Raw genomic sequence first — 10,711 nt, 5'->3', positions numbered from 1 at the left:
GACAGCTTGCTGCACACTCAGCAACAGCTTTTGTGTGTGTTTTTTTTTTCTTGACAGCCTAGACTGTCTCTCTGTTGTCAAGACTATGCAAAGATTCCATTCACAGTGAAATTAAAATGTGCATGTAATGCAGCTTCAAGCAATAAGAAAAAATGGTGAATTTATTAAAAGTAGAGTATGCCTGCAATTTTGATGTCTCCTAATTGTAGCTATGTTAACATTCCCCACAAAAGCTTCTACTTATTTTCTGGAACTTGCTGTTGCAGACTAAAGATTTTTATAAATATTCAAGGATATATTTGAAAAGAATATGTTGTAATTGTCTTAAAGTTTTTTTCAAGATCTCTTTAAAGTATACAATTATCATTTCATGCCCTTTTGGCTAAGATCATGTGTAAAAGAGAGCATTACACATTTTCCTAACTTATAAATATTCAAACCATTATGATACTACAACATGGTCTGAGATGGCTCAAATTATGCTTTTCATAGCAACCTAACTTTAAGCTTAGATTTGTGTTTTTTACTTTCTCTTAAGTTTGATAAATTAAAATAAATATATAAATGCATATATAGGGCTGGGCACGGTGGCTCACACCTCTAATCCTAGCACTTTGGGAGGCCGAGGCGGGCAGATCACCTGAGGTCAGGAGTTCAAGACCAGCCTGATCAACATGGAGAAACCCAGTCTCTACTAAAAATACAAAAAATTAGCCAGGTGTGGTGGCACATGACTGTAATCCCAGCTACTCAGGAGGCTGAGGCAGGAGAATCACTTGAAGCTGGGAGGCAGAGGTTGTGGTAAGCCGAGATCACGCTATTACACTCCAGCCTGGATGACAAGCTCCGTCTCAAAAAAAAAATAGCATAACACCGCATGTTCTCACCCATAGGTGGGAACTGAACAATGAGAACACTTGAACACAGGGCAGGGAACATCACACACCAGGGCCTGTTGGGGGTTTGGGGGCTGGGGGAGGGATAGCATTAGGAGAAATGCCTAATGTAAGTGATGAGTTGATGGATGAAGCAAACCAACATGGCACATGTATACCTATGTATCAAACCTGCATGATATGCTCATATACCCTAGAACTTAAAGTATAATTTAAAAAACAACAAAACAAAACAACAAAAAAAGAAACTTAAAACCAATGACAAATTTTTGAAATGAAAATATCCCAATTGCTTATAGTTCTTTAAGTGTTTTCAGTGGGACAAAAATTTTGGAAGATGGCATCATTTATTTATTTATTTTTAAAAGTGAAAGTAAGTTTATTAAGAAAGTAAAGGAATAAAGAATGGCTACTCTACAGGCAGAGCAGCCCTGAGGGCTCTTGGTTGCCCAGTTTTATGGTTATTTCTTGAGTATATGCCAACAAGGGGTGGATTATTCATGCCTCCCCTTTTTAGACCATATAGGGTAACTTCCTGACATTGCCATGGTGTTTGTAAACTGTCGTGATGCTGGTAGTACTATAGCAGTGAGGATGGCCAAAGGTCACTCTCATTGCCATCTTCATTTCAGTGGGTTTTAGCTTGTTGCTTCTTCTTCTTCTTTTTATTTTTTTCATTATAGTTTAAGTTCTCAGATACAGATGCAGAATATGCACGTTTGTTACATAGGTATACATGTGCCATGGTGGTTTGCTGCACACATCAACCCATCATCTATATTAGGTATTTCTCCTAAGTCTATCCCTCCCCTTGCCCCCACACCCTGACAGGCCCTGGTGTGTGATGTATCCCTTCTCTGGGCCCAAATGTTCTCTTGTTCAACTCCCACTTATGAGTGAGAACATGCAGTGTTTGGATTTCTGTTCCTGTGTTAGTTTGTCGAGAATGATGATTTCCAGCTTCATCCATATGCCTGCAAAGGACATGAACTCATTCTTTTTTATGGCTGCATAGTATTCCATGGTGTATAAGTGCCACATTTTCTTTATCCAGTCTAACATCGATGGGCATTTGGGTTGGTTCCAAGCCTTTCCTATTGTGAATAGTGCTGCAATAAACATACATGTGCATGTGTCTTTATAGTAGAATGATTTATAATCCCTTGGGTATATGCCCAGCAATGGGATTGCTGGATCAAATGGTATTTCTAGCTCTAGATCCTTGAGGAATTGCCACACTGTCTTCCACAATGGTTGAACTAATTTACACTCTCACCAACAGTGTAAAAGCATTTTTATTTCTCCACATCCTCTCCAGCATCTGTTGTTTCCTGACCTTTTAATGATCGCCATTCTAACTGGCATGAGATGGTATCTCATTGTGGTTTTGATTTGTATTTCTCTGATGACCAATGATGATTAGCTTTTTTCATATGTTTCTTGGCCACATAGATATTTTCTTTTGAAAAGTTTCTGTTCACATACTTCACAAACTTTTTGATGGGGTTGTTTGTTTTTTTCTTGTAAATTTATTTAAGTTCCTTGTAGATTCTGGATATTAGCCCTTTGTCAGATGGATAGATGGCAAAAATTTTCTTCCTCTCTGTAAGCTGTCTGTTCACTCTGATGATAGTTTCTTTTGCTGTGCAGAAGCTCCTTAGTTTAATTAGATCCCATTTGTCAATTTTGATTTTTGTTGTGATTGCTTTTGGTGTTTATTCATGAAGTCTTTGTGTATGCCTATGTTCTGAATGGTATTGCCTAAGGTTTTCTTCTAGGGTTTTTATGGTTTTAGATCTTATGTTTAAGTCTTTAATTCAACTTGAGTTAATTTTTGTATAAGGTATAACAAAGGGGTCCAGTTTCAGTTTTCTGCGTATGGCTAGCCAGTATTCCCAACACCATTTATTAAATAGGGAATCCTTTCTCCCGCTTGTTTTTCTCAGGTTTGTTGAAGATTAGGTTGTTGTAGATGTGTGGTGTTATTTATGAGGCCTCTGTTATGTTCCATTGGTGTATATATCTGTTTTGGTACCAGGGCCAAGCTGTTTTGATTACTGTAGCCTTGTAGTATAGTTTCAAGTCAGGTAGCATGACGCATCTAGCTTTTTTCTTTTTGCTTAGGATTCTCTTGGCTATAGGGGCTCTTTTTTGACTCCATATGAAATTTAAAGTAGTTTTTCTAATTCTGTGAAGAAAGTCAATGGTAGCTTGATGGGAATAGCACTGAATCTATAAATTACTTTGGGCAGAATGGCCATTTTCACAATATTGATTCTTCCTATCCATGAGCATGGAATGTTCTTCCATTTGTCTGTGTCCTGTTTTATTTCATTGAGCAGTGGTTTGTAGTTCTCCTTGAAGAGTTCCTTCACATTCCTTGTAAGTTGTATTCCTAGGTATTTTATTCTCTTTGAAGCAATTGTGAATGGGAGTTCACTCATGATTTGGCTCTCTGTTTATCTGTTATTGGTGTAGAGGAATGCTTGTGATTTTTGCACATTGATTTTGTATCCTGAGACTTTGCTGAAGTTGCTTATCAGCTTAAGGAGATTTTGGGCTGAGATGATGGGGTTTTCTAAATATACAATCATGTCATCTGCAAACAGAGATAACTCGACTTCCTCTCTTCCTATTTGAATACCATGAATTTCCTTCTCTTGCCTGATTGCCCTGGCCAGAACTTCCAATACTATGTTGATTTGGAGTGGTGAGAGAGGGCATCCTTGTCTTGTACCAGTTTTCAAAGGGAATGCTTCCAGCTTTTACCAATCCATTATGATATTGGCTGTGGGTTTGTCATAAATAGCTCTTATTATTTTGAGATATGTTCCATCAATACCTAGTTTATTGAGAGTTTTTAGCATGAAGAGGTGTTGAATTTTATCTAAGGCCTTTTCTGCATCTATTGAGATAATCATGTGGTTTCTGTCATTGATTCTGTTTGTGTGATGGATGATGTTTATTGATTTGTGTATGTTGAACCAGCCTTGCATCCCAGTGATGAAGCCGACTTGATCGTGGTGGATAAGCTTTATAATATGCTGCTGGATTCGGTTTGCCAGTATTTTATTGAGGATTTTTGCATTGATTTTTTCATCAGGGTAATTGGCCTGAAATTTTCTTTTTTTGTTGTGTCTCTGCCAGATTTTGGTATCAGGATGATGCTGGCATCATAAAATGAGTTAGGGAGGAGTCCCTCTTTTTCTTTTGTTTGGAATCATTTCAGAAGGAATAATACCAGCTCTTCTTTGTACCTCTGGTAGAATTCAGCTGGGAATCCGTCTTGTCCTGGTCTTTGTTTTTGGTTGGTAGGCTATTAATTACTGCCTCAATTTCAGAACATGTTATTGGTCTATTCAGGGATTCAACTTCTTCCTGGTTTAGTCTTGGGAAGGTGTATGTGTCCAGGAATTTATCCATTTCTTCTGGATTTTCTAGTTTATTTGTGTCAAGGTGTTTATACTATTCTCTGATGGTAGTTAGTATTTCTGTGGGATCAGTGGTGATCTCTCCTTTATCATTTTTATTGTGTCTATTTGATTCTTTTCTCTTTTGTTCATTAGTCTGTCTAGCAGTCTATCAATTTTGTTAGTCTTTAAAAAACAGCTTCTGAATTCATTAATTTTTGAAGGGTTTTTCGTGTCTGTCTCCTTTTGATCTTAGTTATTTCTTGTCTTCTGCCAACTTTTGAATTTGTTTGCTCTTGCTTCTCTAGTTCTTTTAATTGTTATGTTAGGGTGTCAATTTTTAGATCTTTCCCATTATCTGATGTGGTCATGTAGTGCTATAAATTTCCCCTAAACACTGCTTTAGCTGTGTCCCACTGATTCTGATATGTTGTAACTTTGTTCTCATTGATTTCAAAGAATAAATATTTATTTCTGCCTTCATTTCATTATTTACCCAATACTCATTCAGAATCAAGTTGTTCAGTTTCCATGTATTTGTGAGGTTTTGAGTGAGTTTCTTAATACTGAGTTCTAATTTGATTGCACTGTGGCCTGAAAGACTGTTTGTTATAATTTCCATTTTTTTATATTTGCTGAGGAGTGTTTTACTTCCAATTATGTGGTCAATTTTAGAATTAGTGTGATATGATGCTGAGAAGAATGTATATTCTGTTGATTTGGGGTGGAAAGGTCTGTAGATGTCTATTAGGTCTGCTTGATCCAGAGCTGAGTTCAAGTCCTGAACATCCTTGTTAATTTTCTGTCTCATTGATCTATCTAATATTGACAGTGGGGTGTTAAACTCTCTCACTATTATTGTGTGGGAGTCTAAGTCTCTTTGTAGGTCTCTAAGAACTTGCTTTCTGAATCTGGGTGCTCCTGTTTTGGGTGTATATATATTTAGGATAGTCAGTTCTTTTTGTTGCTTTGATTCTTTTACCATTTTGTCTCTTTTGATCTTTGTTGGTTTAAAGTCTGTTTTATTGGAGACTAGGATTGCAACCCCTGTTTTTTCATTTTCTTTCCATTTGCTTGGTAATTCTCCCTCCATCCCTTTATTTTGAGCCTATGTGTGTCTTTGCACATGAGATGGGTCTCCTGAATACAGCACCAATGGGTCTTGACTCTTTATCTAATTTGCCAGTCTGAGTTTTTTAATTGGGGCATTTAGTCCATTTACATTTAAGGTTAATATTGTTATGTGTGAATTTGATCCTGTCATTATGATGCTAGCTGGTTATTTTGCCCATTAGTTGACTCAGTTTCTTCATAGTGTTTATGGTTTTTACATTTTGGTTTGCTTTTGCAGTGGCTTGTACCAGTTTTTCCTTTCTATGTTTAGTGCTTCCTCCAGGAGCTCTTGTAAGGGAGGCCTGGTGGTGACAAATTCCCTCAGTATTTCCTTGTCTGTAAAGGATTTTATTTCTCCTTTGCTTATAAAGCTTAGTTTGGCTGGATATGAAATTCTGGGTTGAAAATTCTTTTCTTTAAGGATGTTAAATATTGGCCCCCACTCTCTTCTGTCTTGTAGGGTTTCTGCAGAGACATCCACTGTTAGTGTGATGGACTTCCCTTTGTAGGTAACCCAATCTTTCTCTCTGGCTACTCTTAACATTTTTTTCTTCATTTCAACCTTGGTGAATCTGACGATTATGTGTTTTGGGGTTGCTTTTCTCAAGGAATATCTTTGTGGTGTTCTCTGTATTTTCTGAATTTGAATGTTGGCCTGTCTTGCTAGGTTGGAGAAGTTCTCCTGGATAATCTCCTGAAGAGTGTTTTCCAACTTGATTCCGTTTTCCCAGTCACTTTCAGGTACACCAGTCAAACGTATGTTTGGTCTTTTCATCTAGTCCCATATTTCATGGAGGGATTGTTCATTCTTTTTCATTCTTTTTTTCTCTAGTCTTATCTTCAGGCTTTATTTCATTAAGTTGATTTCAATCTCTGATATCCTTTCTTCCACTTGATTGATTCAGCTGTTGATACTTGTGTATGCTTCATGAAGTTCTCATGCTATGTTTTTCAGCTCCATTAGGTCATTTATGTTCTTCTCTAAACAGGTTATTCTAGTTAGCAATTCCTCCAACCTTTTATCAAGGTTCTTAGGTTCCTTGCATTGGGATAGAACATGCTCCTTTAACTCAAAGGAGTTTGTTACTACCCACCTTCTGAAGCTTACTTCTGTCAATTTGTCAAACTCATTCTCCATCCAGTTTTGTTCCCTTGGTGGTGAGGAATTGTGATCCACCCGAGGGAACCTCCTGGTCTGTGGGTTGTGAAGACCATGGGAAAAAAGAAGTATCTGGGCTGGATAGCTCCAACCCTCATGGCACTCTCCCTCACAGCTTCCATTGTCTAGGGGAGGGAGTTCTCTGACTCCTTGTGCTTCCCAGGTGAGGCAACACCCCACTCTGCTTTTGCTCGCTGTCCGTGGGCAGCACTTACTCTCTAACCAGTCCCATGAAATTAACTGGGTACCTCAGTTGAAAATGCAGAAATCATCGTCTTTTGTGTTGGTCTCGCTGGGAGCTGCAGACCAGAGCTGTTCCTATTTGGCCGTCTTGCCCAGGAATCCCTAATTTTTATTTTATTTTAATCTATTTTATCTGTTGTATTAATCTCTTCGATGGAGTCATTTTGGATTTGTTGATTTTCACTATTGTTTTCTATTTATTTGTTGTTTATTTCCACTATTTTTATTATTTTCTTTTTTTCTAATTACTTTGGGTTTAATTTTGTAATGTAAAAATATATTCGAAACTATAATTTTTTTTCTGTAATTGAATTTTAACATATTGTGTTTTTATTACTATGCAATTAAAATGTTTTCTAATTTGCATTGTAATTTTGTCTTTGGGTCTTATATGTAAGCTTAAGATCTACTTATAATTAATGTTTTGTGAAGTAAGTTTAGAAAATCTTTTTTTTTTACATATAGATATCCAGTTTGTTGAAAAGACTAGCCTTCATTGAATTACTTTGGCATATTTGTGGAAAATTATTTGACTAAGTATGGGTTAATTTCTGGACTCTATTCTTTCCTACTGGTTTGTATATCTACCTTTATACCTGTGTCACTACTATCTTTATTACTGTAGATTTATAGTAAACCTTGATATCCAGTTGTGAGGTCATTCCTTTTTGTTCTTTTTCAGTCATTTTGACTATTATTGTTCTTTTATATTTTCACATAGCTTTGGAGTCAGCTTGTTAATTACTGTGAACATTACTGTTTTATGTTTTTATTTTGTGAAAAAAATATTGTGTCGGAAGAATTCAAGCATATTTTTTGTCTTATATATTAAGAAAAAAATACTATGAGTAAATTTTGTTAAAGGGATAAAGAATACTTCCTCCCTAGGCCAGGTGTGGTGGCTCACACCTATACACTCAGCACTTTGGGAGCTTGAGGTGGGAGGATTGTTTCAAGACAGGAGTTTGAGACCAGCCTGGCCAAGACAGTGAGACTCTGTCTCTAAGAAACAAAGAATACTCTCTCCTTGCAATTTTGCCTATTTCTTAATACTAAATAACCATTATTTTATTTAAATAAATGTAATGTATTTAAAATTTTAAACAACTCAATGCTTTAATTTTGTTTATATAATTTTTATATATTTATACATACAAATATGAAAAATTGGTTATTTTATGTCAAGGAACAAATTACAAACTTTTCTCATAGACAGACTGGTAATAGTCTTTTTATATTAAAACCTTTGTATGTTCTATTTTTTTAAATAAAAAATTAAGATTACTGTATTAGTTCATTTTCATACTGCTGATAAAGACATATACAAGGTCTTTATCAAGCAATTTACAAAAGAGGTTTAATTGGACTCACAGTTCCACGTGGCTGGGGAGGCCTCACAGTCATAGCAGAAGGCAAGGAGGAGCAAGTCATACCTTATATGGATGACAGCAGACAAAACTCCCTTTTTTAAAGGAGTTTAAGTTTAAAGGAGTTTAAGTTTAAAAACCTCCCTTTTTTAAAACCATCAGATCTCATAAGACCCATCCACTTTTACAAGAACAGCATGGGAAAGACCCGCCTCCATGATTCAGTTGTCTCTCACTGGATCCCTCCCACAATACATGGCAATTATGAGAGCTATAAGATGAGATTTGGGTGGGAACACAGAGCCAAGCCATATCATTCCACCCCTGGCCCCTCTCAAATCTCATGTCTTCATATTTCAAAACCAACCATGCCTTCCCAGCAGTCCCCCAAAGTCTCAACTCATTTCAGCATTAATTCAAAAGTCCACAGTCCAAAGTCTCATCTAAGTCAAGGCACGTCCCTTCTGCCTATGAGCCTGTAAAATCAAAAGCAAGTTAGTTACATTCTAGATACAATGGGGGTACAGGCATTGAATAAATACTGCCATTCCAAATGGAAGAAGTTGGCCCAAAAAAAGGGGCTACAGGCCCCATGCAAGTCCAAAATCCAGTAGGACAGTCAAATCTTGAAGCTCCAAAATGATCTCCTTTGACTCCGTATCTCACATCCAAGTCACACTGATGCAAGAGATGGGTTCCTGTAGTCTTGGGCAGCTCCATCCCTGTGGCTTTGGAGGGTACAGCCTCCCTCCTGGCTGCCTTCATGGACTGGCATTGAATACCTGCAGCTTTTCCAGACACATGTTGCAAGCTATCGGTGGATCTACCATTCTGGGGGTCTATAGGACAGTGACCCTCTCCTCAAAACTCCACTAGGCAGTGCCCAGTAGGAACTCTGTGTGGGGGATCCCACTTCACATTTTTCTTCTGCACTGCCCTAGCAGAGGTTCTCCATGAGGACACTGCCACTACAGCAAACTTCTGCTTGGGTATCCAGGCATTTCCATACACCTTCTGAAATCCAGGTTCAGGTTCCCAATCCTCAATTCTTGACTTCTGTGTATCACAGGCTAAATACCACATGGAAGCTGCCAAAGCTGGAGGTTTGCAACCTCTGAAGCCACAGCCCAAGCACTATGTTGACCCCTTTCAGCAATAGCTGGAGCAGCTGGGACACAGGGCACCAAGTTCCTAGGCTGCACACAGCATGAGGACCCTGGGTCCTGCCCAGAAAAACTATTTTTCCTCTTAGGGCTCTGGGGCTGTGTGAAGACCTCTGACATTCCCTGGAGACATTTTCCCCATTGTCTTGGTGATTAACGTTTGGCTCCTTGTTACTTATACAAATTTCTGTAGCCAGCTTGAATTTCTCCTCAGAAAAATGGGATTTTTTGTTTCTATTGCATTGTCAGGCTGCAAATTTTCCAAACTTTTATTCTGTTTCCCTTATAAAACTGATTGTCTTTAACAGCACCCAAGTCACCTCTTGAATGCTTTGCTGCTTAAAAATTTATTCTGCCAGATGCCATAAATCATCTCTCAAGTTTAAAGTTCTACAAATCTCTAGGGCAGGGTCAAAATGCCACCAGTCTCTGCTAAAACATAACAAGAGTCACATTTGTTCCATTTCCCAACAAGTTCCTCATCCCCATCTGAGACCACATCAGCATGGACCTTATTGTTCATATCACCATGCGCATTTTTGTCAAAGCCATTCAACAAGTCTGTAGGAAGTTCCAAACTTTCCCATATTTTCCTGTCTTCTTCTGAGCCCTCCAAACTGTTCCAATTTCTTCCTGTTACCCAGTTACAAAGTTGCTTCCACATTTTCAGGTATCTTTTCAGCAACGTTCCACTCCGCTGGTACCAATTTACTGCATTAGTCTATTTTCGCGCTGCTGATAAAGACATACTCCAGACTGGACAATTTACAAAAGAAAGAGGTTTAATTGGACTCACAGTTGCACTTGGCTGGGGACACCTCACCATCATAACAGAAGGCAAGGAAGAGCAAGTCACATCTTATGTGGACAGCGGCAGGCAAAAAAAAAGAGCTTGTGCAGAGAAACCCCCATTTTCAAAACCATCAGATCTTGTGAGACCCATTCACTACCATGAGAAGGGCATGGGAAAAACCTGCCCCCCTGTTTCAATCATCTCTTACCAGGCACTTCCCACAACACATAGGAATTGTGGGAGCTACAAGATAAGATTTTGGTGGGGACACAGAACCAAACCATATTAGCTTCTTAAGAGGATTTTAATTACAATAAATTAAAAAAATAAAAATATATCATAGGGCTATTTCCTTCAATCCCCTCAATTCTCTCCTTTTGTAGAATTTTCTTGGCCATTTTCCTATATTTCATTGTGTATTCATACATACAAACATACACATAAGCACTCATATGTAAACATACAGGGATGCATATATGTATGTATGTTTTTGTTTTAATGACATTAAATTTATATACTATTTTGGGAAAATTGACCAGTTTTCAACACTTATATCTAAATCCAGGT

This window comes from Hylobates moloch, unplaced genomic scaffold (genome assembly GCF_009828535.3).
Source record: "Hylobates moloch isolate HMO894 unplaced genomic scaffold, HMol_V3 SCAFFOLD_9, whole genome shotgun sequence".
Taxonomy (NCBI): domain Eukaryota; kingdom Metazoa; phylum Chordata; class Mammalia; order Primates; family Hylobatidae; genus Hylobates; species Hylobates moloch.
This window is presented reverse-complemented; position numbering follows the sequence as displayed.